The 16,717-nt window shown below is 38.1% G+C and overlaps 1 long non-coding RNA gene across 1 annotated transcript in view; it reads right to left on the reverse strand.

Moving 5' to 3' along the window:
* Positions 1 to 262: 262 nt before the first annotated feature.
* LOC311434835 overlaps positions 263 to 16,717 on the reverse strand; it is a 40,568-nt gene continuing 24,113 nt past the window's right edge. Inside the window, exon 3 of the long non-coding RNA XR_014691760.1 lies at positions 263 to 361. This is a non-coding gene — a long non-coding RNA (uncharacterized lncRNA). The remainder of the gene's footprint in view (positions 362 to 16,717) is intronic.

A 16,717-nucleotide genomic window follows, 5' to 3' on the forward strand; every position in this document is an offset into this window, starting at 1 on the left:
ACACTTGAGCACAGGAGCCTAGTACAAAGCCAGACTCCTCAGGCTTCCTACAGACTCCTTGGAGTAGGAGCTTCAAAATCAGCTTGCTTAACCATACGCTGAGCTTGAAGCCAAAGAGCTGAGCTGTCCATTTTCTGAATTCAGTCTCAGGTGACGCAATGCTCACATATTTGAGTTCCTGGAAGCACATCCTATGAACCACCTTCGCAGCTTGGCTTTTGCTAAGTTATGTAGCAGAAAGGTCAGCATAGGTGAGAAGCCCTGAACTTCAACCAGGCCAGTGAAGTATCCACAGAGAGCTAGCTCAGCACAGTCACTGGGTGTTCAACCACAGCTGGATGTCTCCGCCTTCGGTCCTTGTCTAGAGAAGGAAGATAGGTATTTTAGTCCTTTATCTTGAAAAACACTGTGTAGTAAAAGACAATAATGATTTAGGTCAGCCTGGGAAAACAGGGAATGCAAGAGATAATTAAGAACTTTTAAATTGTATCTTCTTCCTATTCCTGAAATAAATATAGTTGAACAAAGTTATTTCCTTCCTAAAAAGAGAGTTTTCTTCTATATCTGTATTGTAATTGATTGTGCCTATAATCTAATTCTTACATTTGAGTTTCTTATATTTTAGAGATACTTTCATTGGTGTTTGTTCTCTTATTCTGCTAAATAAGAGAAGTAGAAGCTAGTATCAGGCTGTTAAGAAGCACTCATGGTCTGAAGCTAACTTTTTGCAGGGCAGAATGGATTCCTGGATTTGTTCTTGTGCTCTGTGATCCTAAAACAGAAATGTCATTTTTGTTTGTAAGATGTCTGAAGTGTTGTTGAAGCCTACCAAATTATTGTTTCCAGAGCAGGCACCTGCGGCTTTGTTTTCCATGCCTTGAGGCCTGGCATAAAGTAGGCTCCAAAGCTTTGTCAGAAGTATTGCAGGACCCTAGGAAACCAAACCTAGAGTTCAGCCTTGGGAACACTGGCATTTGGTATCCATCCTTGGGGGGAACTACCTTAAGACTGTCCTTGGAGAGAGCAAACTGATGTGACCTCACAGGAGAAATGGGGAATAAGCTAACATGGAGTTTGGACAAGCAGGGGTCCAATGCAAAAGGTCTCCCCAGCCATCTTTTATTTTGCAGCACAAACACACTGGAGTAATTTGAATGAATAGTTTCATTATAATTATCCATGACAGCCATGAAGTAGACAGCTATGACTGCATTCAGGAGTTTTAGTCGCACTGAGACTTGATACATACAGTAAAAATTTCTCCTCTTGCAAATTCCAAGTACAACACCTATATACATTTTACATCCCAGTCACATTTCATTCTGACATGAATGCAAGCGAGATATACCTTGTATTACAAGGGTAAGTTTTTAGCTCAATAATTAACATAAATTCTAGAGTCAATCTGTATCTTAGGATGGAGAAGTTCTGAGGCTTCTGATAAGAATCTATCTGACAATGGGAAGTATAGAATGAGCTCTTCACCTGACCCTCTCTGCTCCTCATCAACGATGCTAAAAGTTGATGAGTCTTTTTTTTTTTAAAGACTGTTGAGCTTCTTGCTTTTGAAGTCAGAGCTATGACTCCTCACCAGAAGCACAGCTCCTGAGAGTTAACTGAGGTATCTCAAGGAATACCTCTGCTGCAGAATGTTACATGTCACGACGTTAACAGTGGCTAATGGTTTTGCTATTACTTATTTTATTTTGGGATGACAATGATAGATCTTTGTTTTAAATATAGATGTACTCATTCCAGTTAGCTTGTATGTAATGTCTAAACTGCTTGGAAGTATCTCTTTAAACACATATGTAAGGACAAAAGACTCCTGCATAGTGAAGCAGAAAAGTTTATTAAGTGAGAGGAAACAAAAGGCAAAGAAAATATATTTAATGTTATAGAAATGCAAAAGGACTCTGATACTGCAGAAGACCAATATTTTTTCGCTACTGCTCTATAAATCTCTTAATTATCTCTTAAAAGAGGAATGTGATTCTGGATTTTGGATGATGGCACATTCATTCACACATTCACATTTGGTCCTTGGTAGTTGAATCTCAGTCAAAACTCACACCCATATTGCCATCCACAGGTGTCTTTCCAGTCTTTGTCTTTCCCTGAGGTTCAAGGGTGACATTCAGCAGAAAAGGAGTGGGGGGGAAGTCTGGTGCTTTGGAGACCTTACCCTCACCATCCTCTCTGCCCACCTTCCTGCCTTATTTAAATCACCCTGGCTCTGGGTAGTTTCTAAGCCTCTGTCATGGATTGCTTTGTATGGAGTGCTGTCATTTAATCTTGAGGAAAACATTGGTGACTGGGTGCAGAGCAGGTATTCTCAATAACACATGTCGGGCCTCAGCCTGCTTTCTGCTGTTACACAGTTAATTTATATAGGATATGGAGGAAAAGAGTATTTTACAAAACACATTTTTATTGAAATCTCAAGGATAAAGAATTGCCATCAATATGAACAGATGCAGAGTAATCGGGTAGTAAATGTACAACATAATGACTTCCGCTAAAAATGTGGCTTTGAAGGATACTTGCAGATATCTTCTTCTTATATAGAAAATGGTTTGCAGATTATGAATAAATAAAACAGAGAGAATTGAACCTTTAAAAAAAAAGTTCACTAGCATAAAATGTCTTTGAGAACAGGGAGTAACTATATGAATAAAGACCATGATTTAAGATACTTTCTTTTAAGGATTTGTTAAATTATACACCAAATGCATGTTAAATAAAAATATATATAATGCTTAAAGTTAGGGCCATGCTACCATAGGCCCTGCAAGAAGACAGATGAAGGACATTAGACAGAAAATATTTGTGAGATGGTGGAAACCACTGGGGTTGCTTTTCTTTGAGCACACATCAGTCAGCCAACATGCTGACATGACAGCAAGGAGAGTTGTGGGGAGACCCCAGCCTATCTCCCTGCTCTCATGTCTGGTCAGGCACAGGCCAGCTATGGCCCATAAGCTGCAGAGCTGAGATAGGGTGCTGCTGAGCATGGGGTTTGCTCACCCAGGCAGCTGCCCTTCACAACAGACCTGGCTCAAGTTCAAGTAATTTAAAGTACAGAAAAGTTCATGTCTGTCATCTGACATCTGTGCAGAAATGCCTGTGGTGCCCTTCTCTGACTGGTTAGTAAAATCCTTTGACTGCCTTTTTCAGTAGATGTAAATCCACTCCTGTTTCTTTGTATTTTGGAAATGTTGAAAGAAAAAATTGTGGCATGTCCCTCAGAATGTGTTTTTCTGCAGGTTGCAATTATGCACATTGTTTGGGGTCTTTAGATTTTCAGAGATGGAACATCTAACTATAAGGCAAGTCTCCACTATATAACCAGAAAACAGATCATTTAGTGGCATATATTCTTTAGTTGATCCTACTAGTACCAGAATGGCATATATTCTTTAGTTGATCCTACTACTAGCTGCAAGCTTCACCTAGAAGTAACAACAACAATAACAAAAGGCTATATAAAAATGAAAATTCAATTAATGTAAATTCAACACAGACTTTTTTTTTTTTTCCAAAATGATTCATATTTTATTATTTTTTTTGGTTAACAGAATGAATAAATTACTATCACCATTTAAACTGGAATATCACTGCTAATATTTTCATTGCACATAGTGAGATTTTATGTTTAAAAGTTAATATGACATTTACAGTAGTGTTGAAGGAAAAATCCAAATGACCTTTGTTATAGTGCTATACCATGAAGGCCAAAACTGTCCAGTAAAGCTGCTTAGGATTTTATTAAATTATTTATTAATCCAAAACTTCTCCTGGAAAATGTCCAGTTTGGAATTATAAAATAAAAGTAATGAACAAGGCGTGTAGAAAATAGACAAGGAGTAGGCAGTCATGGCAGTCATCAGGACAAAATAAATTCTGGTTCATGTTCTTCCTGTATTCCAAAGCCCAGTTATCAATAAAGTTGTAATAATAATTTCTTAAAAAAAATTGAATAGTAATAAGAAAAAAGAATTTCAAATACTGTCATTGTGTAAGATGGGGAAATTATCTGCTCTTCAGCCTCAGTAGCTACAACCACCTGAAGCACTGATAGTGTAGTCACATAACACACATGTAGATGTGCACACATTTCTTTTTGCTGAATAAATGCAAACATCATGCAGAACAAACCCCGATCGATTAGAGCTTTGTTAATTTTAACTTTATTTCTTTCTAGAGCTGCTTTTCCACAGCAACCAATAACACTGTAGCATATATGGTAGCATATATTCATTTCAAATGCATAACTCCAGATAGAAACATACAGCAACAGCTAAGCAAATTATGTTAGCACAATAGTGACAGAGTGGTTAATGCCACTTTATACACCGTGTCCTTAGAAGATTATATGCAAGAAAAGATGACTTTCATTATTTGTAGCTTCCAAAGGAGTCACAAGATAAATACACAGCTATATCCAAAGTGTTGAATACTTCATTTAGGGTCACATCCCTCTCTAGAAATCAGAAACCTACTATTTACCTAAATGCAATAGCAAATATGCAACAAAAATGTGTCTGATGATTAGATAAAATGATTATCAGCATGGGCACAACTTGTATGATTATATGACTTCAAAAAAAAAAAAAAAAAAATCTAATGGAAATATGCATTTCCAAAGTCTGCACTCATTTGAAAAATAGCACCCTTACCTGTGAGAAGCAGACTTTGCTATAGCAACTCAGATTTATTTATTTATTTTTTTTCCCAGCTTAGATCAGTCCTCAGGATAAATTACTCTAAGCTGTCTGCAGACACCACTGATCACTACCGGGGTACATCTCTGACCACTTCCAACACAGCATAAAAGGGCAAGAACAAAGTGCATGTGTGCTTCAGGGAGCATTGCTCAGAAGAGCCACTTGAGATGTAAATAATTTGGGCAAGAGATATTCCAGAGAACTCATCCTCTCAAGTTGTTAGTGCCAAGAAGCTATGTCCTTAAAAATTCAAAGCTGCTGTTCATTTGCTTCAGCTCAATCATATCAAGGGGCAAGGTAGATGACACAATGTGTCTCAGAAGCTCAGCAAGACAAAAGAAATTTAAAAAGCCTAACACCCTTTTGGTGGCATCATGCAGGATAGAGTATCCCATCACCTGCTGCTGTTGACAAATGAACTGAAGACAGTGCCTGTATTCTATAAGTGCTATGAAAGCATGGATGTTTCACAGAAACAAAAAATATAGAAAATACAGTTGGCAGGAGTGGAAGTGAAACATTATCCCATCTACATGTTGCAGGGAAGTGTAAACTATACCTAAACTATTGCTGGTGGAGAAATATCTATCAAATCAAAGACAAATAGACTGCCCTTCAATGAAGGTCCCACAGACTTAGTGGCCAGCCTGTTTCATGCCCAGTTCAGGGCATACCTACCAGCAGCTGGGGTAGGAAGCTGTTGGCTTTGTCTGTGCCCAGAGACAGGGAGAGGAAGAGAGTTGTTCTGCAAGTCTTTTCTTCTTGGGGCTGAAGGACAAGCAAGGAGAGAAGGACAGAAACAGCTCCTGCTGTGCAGGCAGTGTCCCCTGCCTTTTGTGTCCCCCTCTGGTCTCCTTCATCCCAACCTTTTCTCTTCCTACGGTATCAGGACAAGATTCTGACTCTGTTTTTGGCATTGCTCTCTTGGGCAGCACAAAAGGGGGCATTTGCCAAAGCAGTAAGGGAGAGAATGGAGGACAAGGATGATCACCTCACTTCCAAGGGTGAAAATCATCTACAGCAACTCCTACAGCACTGTAGAACACCCCTGGGTTCCTCTGCCATCAGGTTGCCCCCCAAAACTACCACATAATTATTTTCCCCTTGCAGCCTTCAAGTGAAATCCTTCCTACAGCTGCCCAACTCTCACAAATGTTTGTCTGTCTCACTACAGTGATACCTAGTCCTCACCCAGCAAGGTCTTTTGCCTGACTGTGTCACATATTTGTATCAGCACTCCACACTGATTGCATTTATTTCCCTCTCAGACTTGTACAAAAAGCCCATTAACAAAGACATTTGTCTGCACTTCCATAACACCTTACCTAATGAAGACAATCTTTTCTCTTAATAAAGTGCAAATGACACAGCCATTAATAGTGAAGACTCTACAGCACCACTATTTGTTTTCAGAATGAGTTAAAACTTACTTTTACATTTTCAATGTTTACTCCTCTATCCACTCAAACTTGTGTTTGAGCTTTGGCTGCTCACAGAAAGCAGATCAAATAATCATCTATTTGGACAATAATGGGTAACCTCTCCATAGTTACAGCCCAAATCAGTCTGTCACATTTTACACTTCTATAATTTTGATTCTACAAAATGAGTTTAACATAGAATTTTAATCCAATATTACCTCCATATTCAGAGAGAAGCAATTAAACTGTCTTTAATCTAAATTTAAATAGCACAAAGGAAAAGGCAGTAAAAACCAGTTCAACATTTGCATTTTCCAGTAACATTTCTTTGTCTACCTCGAGCTTCTTAAAAATTCATGCTCAACGTATACTTGGCAGCTGTTTTATAATTATAAAGCTATTAAGCTTTTGTAGGCAAAAGTAAAACTGTTTTTTTTCCTATTAACTAATCACATTTTTTTTTTTCAGGGAAATAGTCTTCTAGAAAACAGTGATGTGAAGACAGAAAGTCTTGAGCAGGAGTATGTTGATTTTAATATACTATCTTACAAAAATCAGTCACATCTCCCCGGTTAATTAAGTCTGTCCTTTGGTAGCAAGTCCACCTCTCTGTCTGGATAACTCACGTTCTTTCTCCCATGGCTTCCTTTATAGATGCTATACAGTGAAGTGCCAGGAAATCAGGCAACTAAAAATGCTCATGGCCTCATCAATTCTGTTTTTAAATGTTGAGAGAAACTTCTGTATCATTATTTCTCAATGACATTTCTGAATCTAGCAGAAAATATTTATGTTTGCAAGATAATTTTTAGAAATTTGGAGAAATTCTTATGAATATAAGCATATATATATATATATGCATATATATAGTCTAATATCATTGTAGCTTGGACTTGTAATGCATTTCCCCAAGCATCAGGTAGGTACTGTCAATATTGGATGTCTATTACAAATACAAGAATGCCAAAACTGAGAACATATTTCCAGCTCTTCATTACAAAAGAGATACTCATACCTGAACTCATAATTACACTGTTATGTTAGAAAGCGCAAAAAATTCATTAACATAGTGATAAAGTAACTTATTACCTAACAATGAACAAATCAGTGGGTATGTTTTCCTCAACATCAACACAAACAAGCCATACTTTCTATTCTCAAAATCCATTTTAAAGACATATAAAGATTTTTCTTAGGTCATTTTACAAATCTAAACAACATGGATATATTCCAGGTGGGTTTTAGACATTATGAGGAAAAAAAGGGGGGTGGGGGGTGAAGGGGCTTAACAAAAAGAACAAAGCAGCTGTATTGGATGCACAGAACAAACAAAAACCCTTCTACACCCATTCAGTCACACATACCCATACACAAATGTATTAGAAGCACCCGAATTTTCTGTCATGAGGAGTTTCTACCTTCTTTTAAAGCTGTAATGAGAATTCTTATTTTAAACTTATGTTTGATACCTGATATCAAGCTGGCTAAAGGCTTCTCCAGCTTTTAGGCTCCAAGCAAAACCCTGGTGAAGACAGAGTCAGCACAACTGCATATCTAAAATGACTTAGAGATCTTATTAGCAATAACTTGAGTGATTCTTGAATACCTGAAGAGCAGTAATAGCTATATTTTTTCACTGATATCTAAGCCCAAAGTATGATATGCAGGGAGAGAAAAGGGACTAAGACGGGAATTTGGTGATGCTCCGGTGGGAATATTTTTATTGGTAAGGAGAGTGAGAAACTAACAAATAGCAAGTGAAAACAGGAGACCTCGTAAGAAAAGATTATTGTCTCTTTCTTCAGTAGGTACAGTACTTTTTCCATCTTTCCCTGTCCACTGAACAGGGGAATAATCCCACTTATTAAGGATTATGGTCCAAGCTGTCTCCACACACAAATTCTTTCCACATGTTCCTGAAATAAAAAGGTACTTCCTTTCCCTTGCTTAGCATCACTAAAAAAAAAAAAAAAAAAAAAAAAAAAAAAAAAAAAAAAGGAGCTGTTTCAAAAAAAGAAAGTGTTTCATTATAGAGGTCCATTGTTCCTCTAGAGGTCCATTGTTCCTCTATCCTAATTATATATTTTCCATTGCTTCTCAGTGGCTTTGTCTGGAGGGTGTGAAAATAACCTGGGTAGTATAGAATGAAAACTGAAATAGAAAATTAGCTATGTGCCCAATTTTAGCACACTGCTCATTTAGTGTCAGACTGAGGGCATTCTTGAGGACCTAAGCTATCAGTAAAGCCTCCCCGTTACTGACATTATGTTTTTTTATGCCCCATTACTACAGCACCAGACCTCCCAGAGATGGACAGGATTTGCAGTCCTAAATTTTTACACCTCTCCAGTTCCCTTTTTGTCACAGGCACCTTGTGTTGTTGAGGTGCTTCATGACACAAGAAGGACACATTCAAAGGGAACAACTATCTTGGATTTTGCAGGGGAACAGTCCTCTGCTTGCTTTACTGTGTGCGAGTGTGGGAGTCGTTTTTGCAGTTAAAGGCATGTCTCATTGAGATGATGATCCACCATAGGCTGGAAGAAAGAAGACTCTTTGGACAGTGTTTCAATACAGAATAGACAGGTAATTTCTCCCCAAAGGAGCTGTGAGTCAGATGGGACTCACAGGGTTGCACAAAGTAAGCCTGTTGCTCAGGAGACTCCTGTTCTAGCAGAGAGTGAACAGCTTTGTACCACCAGCTGTCTTTCTATTTCTTACCGGTTTTCCTACTGCACATTCTTTCTCCAGGCATCTCCTAACAGAGTAGCAAGCAGGTGCACTTCTGCGACCCACATATGCTCACCTACATGTAAGTGCCTCCTGGTATTCCCCTAAATAGCTATTTTTACTCAGGCCTATGAGGACAGGAGTTCAAATCAGAAAGACAAAACAGTACAGAGAATAAAGATGTGTACTTCCAAATGGAAGGAGTAGGAATGGCGGGTTTATCATCATCATCATCATCATAGAATCATAGAATGGCTTAGGTTCAAGGGACTTTAAATATCATCTAGTTCCAACCCACCTGCCATAAGCAGGGATGCCACCCACTAGATCAGGTTGGCCAAGGCCCCATCCGGCCTGGCCATGAACATCTCCAGGGAGGGGGCATCCACAGCTTCTCTGGGCAACCTGTTCCAGTGCCTCACCACCCTTACAGTGAAGAATTTCCTCCTAATGTCTAGTCTAAATCTATCCTCTTTTAGTTTAAGGTCATTCCCCCTTGTACTATCATTATCTACCCGAGTAACAAGTTCTTCTCTATCTTTTTTATAAGACCCCTTTCAGTATTGAAAGCCCACAATGAGGTCTTCCCAGAACCTTCTCTTTAGGCTGAACATCCCCAGCTCTTTCAGCCTTTCTTCATAGGAGAGGTCCTCCAGCCCTTTGATCATCTTTGTAGCTTTCCTCTGGGACTTACTCTAACAGGTCCATGACTTTCCTGTACTGGGGACCCCAAACTGACTCCTGACAGTCCTGAGCTGACTCCTTCAAAACAGATGAGAAATATTTGGGGATGTAGTTCAATCCTTTCAGATCTTCATGGAGAAAAGCATCCAGAAGTTACAAAGAGATGCCCCCAGGTTCAAGTGAAAAAACTCAGCAACTGTGACAAGGAAAAAGCAAGTGCCTAAGGAAAAATAGCCATGGGATGGATAAGGTTATGTCATGTTCTGTCATGTTCATTAGGAAGAGTCTTACTCAGTGAAGGTTGTGAGGGTTATAGGAAATTCCGGTTGGGTGAGTAAATTCAAGATTGTGAGAAGAAGCTTTCTTCAATAATGTTGCAGAAAACTCCTTTTCCTTAGTTAGGAGAAGACAAAACTCAGGAGAACTTACAGATTCCTTTCCTTGGGGAATAATAAGAGAGGAAAAACAGTTCTGCAGGAAAATATTTGTCACTTGTATATCAGTATTGTTCTTATTATAGATTATATAAATAATTTATTATGTTAAAAACTATTTAAACTAAGTGACAATCTTTGTAATTTATTATGAAAACTATGTGTGTAACCATAGATGCACTGACAGTTTGACTCTCATAGAATAATCAAAGCCTGAATTAATAAACAATGGTGAGAGATATTGTTGACTGACATGTCTTCCATTTTAGAGTATAGGGTTAGCCAATATGGCCATAAATAAAAAAGAAATCATTTTCGATATACATATCAGTTCTGTTTTGTTAGCAGATTGTCTAGTTTTGTTTGCAGATCGGCATGAGTTCCTGATGACAGCTGACTCACACATACTGTAAACCAAGAAATATCAAGTAAAATGATGTTTGACAGCAAAGTAACTAAAACATATAACCACTTAAATATTGACACAACTTTTGTCATATGAGCAGCAGCATATATTTATGGGTCTTTTTCTTTTAATGATGAATCTAGAATGCTTAATATCTAGTTGGTGCACAAGATTCTGTCTACTGTAGAAATATCTCTAACATTTTGGATGTCAAAAATGGTGTGGAGGTGACACAGACATTTTTTGACAAACTTGTTGAAAGAAAAGTAGAACAGTCCCTTGCTGTGTGCACAGCAGTGATATTTCTGGGCTTCTTCAAGCTCTGCTAGAGGTTATAGACAGAAGGTGGGCATTTGCTGGAGACTGAAGAGAGTTGTAGGTGCTCTAGAGGTGTGGCATCCCACAATGGCAAACAAGGTGCCAGGTCATTCACTAGAGGTATAAACTGTCTGATTTCTATTCTGACCAAAGCAGCCCAGTATCACAAAGTTGTTAAGGTTTTCTTTTGCTTGCCCATCACTTCTGCTGAGTACCCTGTGATGTACCAGGTTTTCAAAAGCCTGATTGCATAATGGTCACAGCAGCAGCCAAGTTAGTGGGAGTTGAGGGGGGGAATGCAGAAGATTGTACCAGCCACCAAAACAGTGGGATTCTCTAACAGCTGATTCAGTATCACTTCAAAAATGGAACAGATATGCAGAAAGAATAAAGTATAACAAACCTAGTGCTTCATAATTCAATAGGACCTGTTATTTAGATGCAGCTAATGTATTCAAAGCATTGTGGAGAATAAAGACTAGTGGAATCTGTATTCTCATTTATTATGGATAAGGTGTCATTTTTAAAAGGAAAAATGCTCTTAAATATCTATAATAGCTTTCTTCTTTCAGAGATTGTATTTATTATTAAATCTTGCTATTTTACTGGCATTATTACATAGAAATTAATAAAGAGAGTTTTATACAGAGTTTTGTAATTTGGTACAACACTTCAGTTTTCTGAACTAATTATTTTCAGTTCATAAACAGTGAAAGAGGACATAGAGAGATGAAGAGCCAAGCCTTTTAATATGCCTAAGGAATTATTTATCACTTTTATTTCTCACTTGGAACTGTTATAGGCAAATTATTTCAACTAATCTTTTTTTTTTTTTTTTTTTTTTTTTTTTAATGGGAATTAGATTCAGTGGCATGGAAAATTAGTTAAATTATTATTTATTTTAGTTTTACCAGATTATTAATTTTAGCATTTTAATATTTATTTCTGACATTCCAAAAGAGATTTTTTGTCTTACCAAACACAATCTCTTGTTCTGAAGTTTCTTTCAATTTTAATGTAAAGAATTTCAATAAAAATAATGCCCAAATGACAATTAATATTTGTAATTTGTCAAAAAGTTGACTTTTCTGTTTGTTTTTGAGTCTATTAGAGATGAAATGTCATCAGCTAAACAATCAGTCAACCAACTAAAGAAAACAATTAGTTTCACATGCTTAATTTGGAACTGTTGCAGGGAAGACATTTGGTATGTAGCTCAGTGGTATAGTAAAAAATAAATGGTAGTAAGTATAACAAAGTTTAGTCTCTTCTCACATGCTTCAGACATGATTGATTATTCTTCTCTTTTCTGTTACACCACTGCCATGTTCCTCTGTTACAGCAATTATATGGCATAATACACCATTGTAATTGTACTTCAGTTGAGCATCACAAACTTCTCTTCCAAATTTACTTTTTTTTTTTCTTTTTCTTTTTCTTTTTTTTCAGTAAAATGTCATTGTGCCTGTATAAGTCTGCAATCACAACAGACAAAATGATGTCAGATTAAGTTAGTCTTGAATCTAGGAAAGTTGTCTAGAAAGACAGAGACTTTGAAGAAATCTGTTGTTCAGAGCCAGGACTAATGTTGTTTCATTTCCTAAAGGGATTCAGTATTAACTATTCTGATGAAATGGATCTTAAAAATCACAACTTTATTAACGATGGTTCAAAGTGCTTTACTGGATGTGAAGGTCAACCAGGAAAACTTACAGTAAAAAAATGTATTCAACAATTTTCCTAAGTGCTTAAGATTCTAGGCTACTGCATATTTAAGTAAAAAATAATAATAAAAAATAATAATAACAAAAATTCAAGTACACTGTTGACTTTCAGAACCCTAAAATAAAAGTGGGCTTTCTATGCTCTGGTCATTTTTGCTGTTCTTAGTCTGTGTAAGGGCTTTATATAGAAGGATTTTGTTTAAGTTTAAAAATATCAGGCCTTTCTAAAATATTTGTGGGGATATCAAGCTTTTCTGGTTGTCATTAATATTGCCCACAGCAGATTTTCTCACATTTAACAGCTATACAGTGCTTCTGGCCTGTTACAAGAAGCCAACTATACACGTCCTTGAGGAAGATCACTGGTGTGTCTCAAATATGTGCTATTATTCATCTTACTTCCTGTTTATGCTCAGAGATGGAAGATGGCAGTGTCCTGTTGACCAGGCAGTACTGCTCTGCCTGGACTGTGAGCAAGTAGGCCACCAACTGCTGCATGCTGTAGAAGCTTGTGCTTCTACAACTGTGCAGGCTCCTCAGCCTCCATCATCCATACATAACGCAGCCAAGAACGGAAACAGGACCTGGAATAGATTAGAAATCATAACTCCTAATGCATTGTTAAGTTTCCCAGTGTTAAGTTCTTTGGTAAATGCTGCTTTTTAAGAGAGTGCATATGGTGTATATTGTGTGAAATTAAATGAAAGGCAAGGTTTTAGTCATCACTTCTGATATTGTTTCTTGTCCTGTCCGCAAAGGATACTGAACTTTGTTGCAAGTGCTTTCTGCTTTGGTGAAAAACTAACGCAGGTTCATCTTCACATGGCTGGGGAAGATATGATAAGAGATGTAAATAGTAACATTGCTTCCTCTTTCTCTTGCCTATAATGTCAACATGTTGTGTGAGGGAGGGAACTGGGAGGAAATTGAAGTTTTCCCATGAAAGGTTATAAATCTAGTTCTGTTACTCATTAATAAGTCCCAGAGAGCTCCTCATTCTCAGTAAATCTGCTGCTTTAAAAAAGTGTATGGTAGAGAGTTGAGAAGGTAATGGGGGTCAAAGCAATCACAGGTGTGACCAGTGCATTTTCTCCCTTACCTCACTAAAGTACCTGATATCCTCATCGAAAAAGTAGAAAAATTCTGATGGAATGAAATCAGGGTTTATCTTTCTTTGCCCACTTGGTTTGCACCTATTACCAAATTGGTAGCAAAACCAGAAGTATTTTCCATTTAGGACATTTCCTTAGAGGAAGAAAAAAAAAAAAAAAAAAAAAAAAGAAAAGGAAAAAAATAAAACACTTCTTGTCGAGATGTTTGTTGATGAAGCTTGTCACTTCATTGCTGTATCAGCTACTAGATTTGTGAGAGCTGATGCTTGGCCCATGGTCCTTTTTGTGGAAGCTGCTGAAAGAAATCATGATAAAGACAAAGCAGTTTTATACAGATTCACACAACTCAGCCAAAAATAAACTTTTGGGACATAAGTAGCTATTTAAATAAGCTCTATAACATCTACAATTGTAAAGACACAGTATGTCCTGTCACTGGGAATTACAGCCTTGGTGGCTGTGAGAGATCTATGTGGAATAACTAAAATGGAATAGGATGAACTTGCCTGGGATGTAGATGGAGAAACTACAGTTTTGCTTTTTACCATGTGAATCTAACAGAGGTATTACTGATAAGACTTTGGGGAAAAAAAATTAAAAAATCCCAAACATCTAATTTCAGCTAATGGGTACAGGCTGGACCAACTAAAATTTCTAGCTCAAACAAACATGGCCTGCTCTTGAACACAGCCTAGTTAATTAGTTTTCAGGTCAGTACTTTTCTGCAATAGCAATGGCAAGAACTCTTCTGTATCACACCTTGCTTTTGTGCCTGGAACTAGGCAGCAAGGGAGGCAGAATTAGAGGGAAACCCTGTATCCTGTATATCTGATGATAGCTGCAAGGCAGTGGATGATGGGGAGTGTGAAACAGCACTCTATAACATGTGTGCTCCCTGTCTCAGGCAGCAAATGCTATGTGGCAAGTAGGAAGAGGTGAGGCAAATTCATCTAATGTCTTTTCTGGAAAGCAGCAAACTCTGTGCTTTGTTTTAATCAGGGGCCTAACGCTGTGTCACCCAACTACAATTTGAGCACCAAAACCACACATTTTGGATGAACAGAGAGAGACATACAGAAAAGACTAGGCAGTCTAATACTGTGCAGGATCTTGCAACATGGAAACCTGGGGCCTCCCACCCTCCACCGGCTGTGCTGGGACAAGTGAAGTTGGGCTGCAGGAGCCAAATGAGCAGGCTGCCTTGAGGCAACCTTTTTCTTATTTCCTTTTCTTTTGCCCGTGCTCCAAATATTTTGTATTTACCTGATTGTTAAGCCAACCAATGCAGCTGTAGCTGCAGTAGGTCTGTCTGCCTCTTCAGGAGAAAGAATCACATCTGTTTTATTTAAATTAAGGCAATTTAATTGTTTAGTACATGAGCAGGACATACAGGTGTTAAAAAGGAAGTGGACATCTTCAAAGTATGGTTTCTCTCATGTTTGCTTTTCCCCTGCAGTGCAAACATAGCCTTTGATTTCTGCTCTGGCTCAGTTCTGATCATATCTGTTTCATCTGCTCTTTCCCATTCACCACCCTGACTTTTCTTTGTATCCACCATCAGTCTGCAGATGGAAACCTGAAGTATTGTTTCAGTGTTGATTTACAGTTTTAATCTTTGCTTCTGCTTCTTCATTCCTCGACTTTCAGATTTTATGCTTCTTTTTTTTTTTTTTTTTTTTTTTTTTTTTGTGGTTTCTAATTCATCTTAATTTTTCTTCTTCTCTAGTGACCCTTATACTTCTTGGCTTTTATATCCCAACCATTTGTTAGCGATCTTTTTCCTGCTTTTTAGGCTCTTTTCTTAGATCTCTCATCTATTTTAGGGTAGGAGAGGGGGAAGGGGGAAGTAATGAAGGCTGAAGAGAGGAAGATTTATACGTCTCTTTTTTTTTTTTTTTGGCCTCGTTTCACATACAGGTTAATTCTGTGCTGATTTAAGCTGGGTTACAACAGCACATCCACATTTAAAATGCCATTACAAGTTACGAGTCACATTTTTTAGACTGTACATATCGTGCATTTAGTGACCTCAAGTACATTCTTTAATAGAAGTATTTTCTAAACATTTCCAATATCTAGGTCAAGTCTGATGAAATTCATAATCAGCTTGGAAGTATTTTATCTATGCTGAATAATCAAAGGCACAATAACATAAGCCATGTATATGTGAGTGTACTGCTTTCAGACTGGATCATTTTCTTCATAGTGACTAATATGGTGCCATGTTTTGGATTTAAGATGAGAAAAATGCTGATAACATGTTGATGTTTTAGTTGTTGCTGAGCAGTGCCTGCACTAAGTCAAGGACTTTTCAGCTTCTCATGCTGCCCGGCCAGCGAGGAGTCTGGGGGTGGACAGGAAGGTGGGAGGAGACAGAACCAGGACAACTTGGCCCAGACTTGCCAAGGGGATGTCCCATATCATATGTCATCATGTTGAGCAACTAAAGCAGGTGAGTTGGTGTGGTGGTTTTACCCTTCTGAGCAGCTGAACTTTACCACAGCCACTCTCTCACTCAAAAGGAGTTGAGGAGAAGAAATTACGAAGGAAAGAAAAAGGCTCACAGGTTGAGAGAAGGATAATTTCATTAAAAGGAAAAACAAAGAAAAAAAAAAAAAAAAGCCCACATGGAATAAAAGAGGGGGGAGAAAATTATTCTCAACTTCCAATCAAGGAGTAATGTTCTGCCACAGCCTAGGAAGCAGAGCCTCAATACGCGTAGTGATTGTTTGGGAGGATGAATGTCTTCATAACGAGAATCCCCCCTCTCCTTCCACCTTGCCCACCAGTGTGACACTATACTGTATGGAATATCCCTTTGGTCGATTTAGGTCAGTTGTCCTGTTGATGACCCCTCCACACTTCTTGCACACCCCCAGCCTGCTGCCTCAGAGGAGGTTTGGAGACAGTCTGGATGCTGTGCCAGCACTGTTCAACAAAAGACAAAACTTTGGTATGATATCAGGTCTGTTCTAGCTACAAATGCAGAGCACAGCACTATATGGGTTGCTGTCAGGAAGGTTAACTCCATCCCAGCCAGACCCAGTACAGTTGGCTGGGGAGGGAGGCAGTTGCCTCTCAGGAACTAGCTGGGGATTCATCAGTGGGTGGTGAGCAATTGCACTGTGCATCACTTGCTTAGTATATTTCTTTTCTGTTGC

The sequence above is a fragment of the Aythya ferina genome, assembly GCF_964211825.1.
Source record: "Aythya ferina genome assembly, chromosome: 3".
NCBI classification, from domain to species: domain Eukaryota; kingdom Metazoa; phylum Chordata; class Aves; order Anseriformes; family Anatidae; genus Aythya; species Aythya ferina.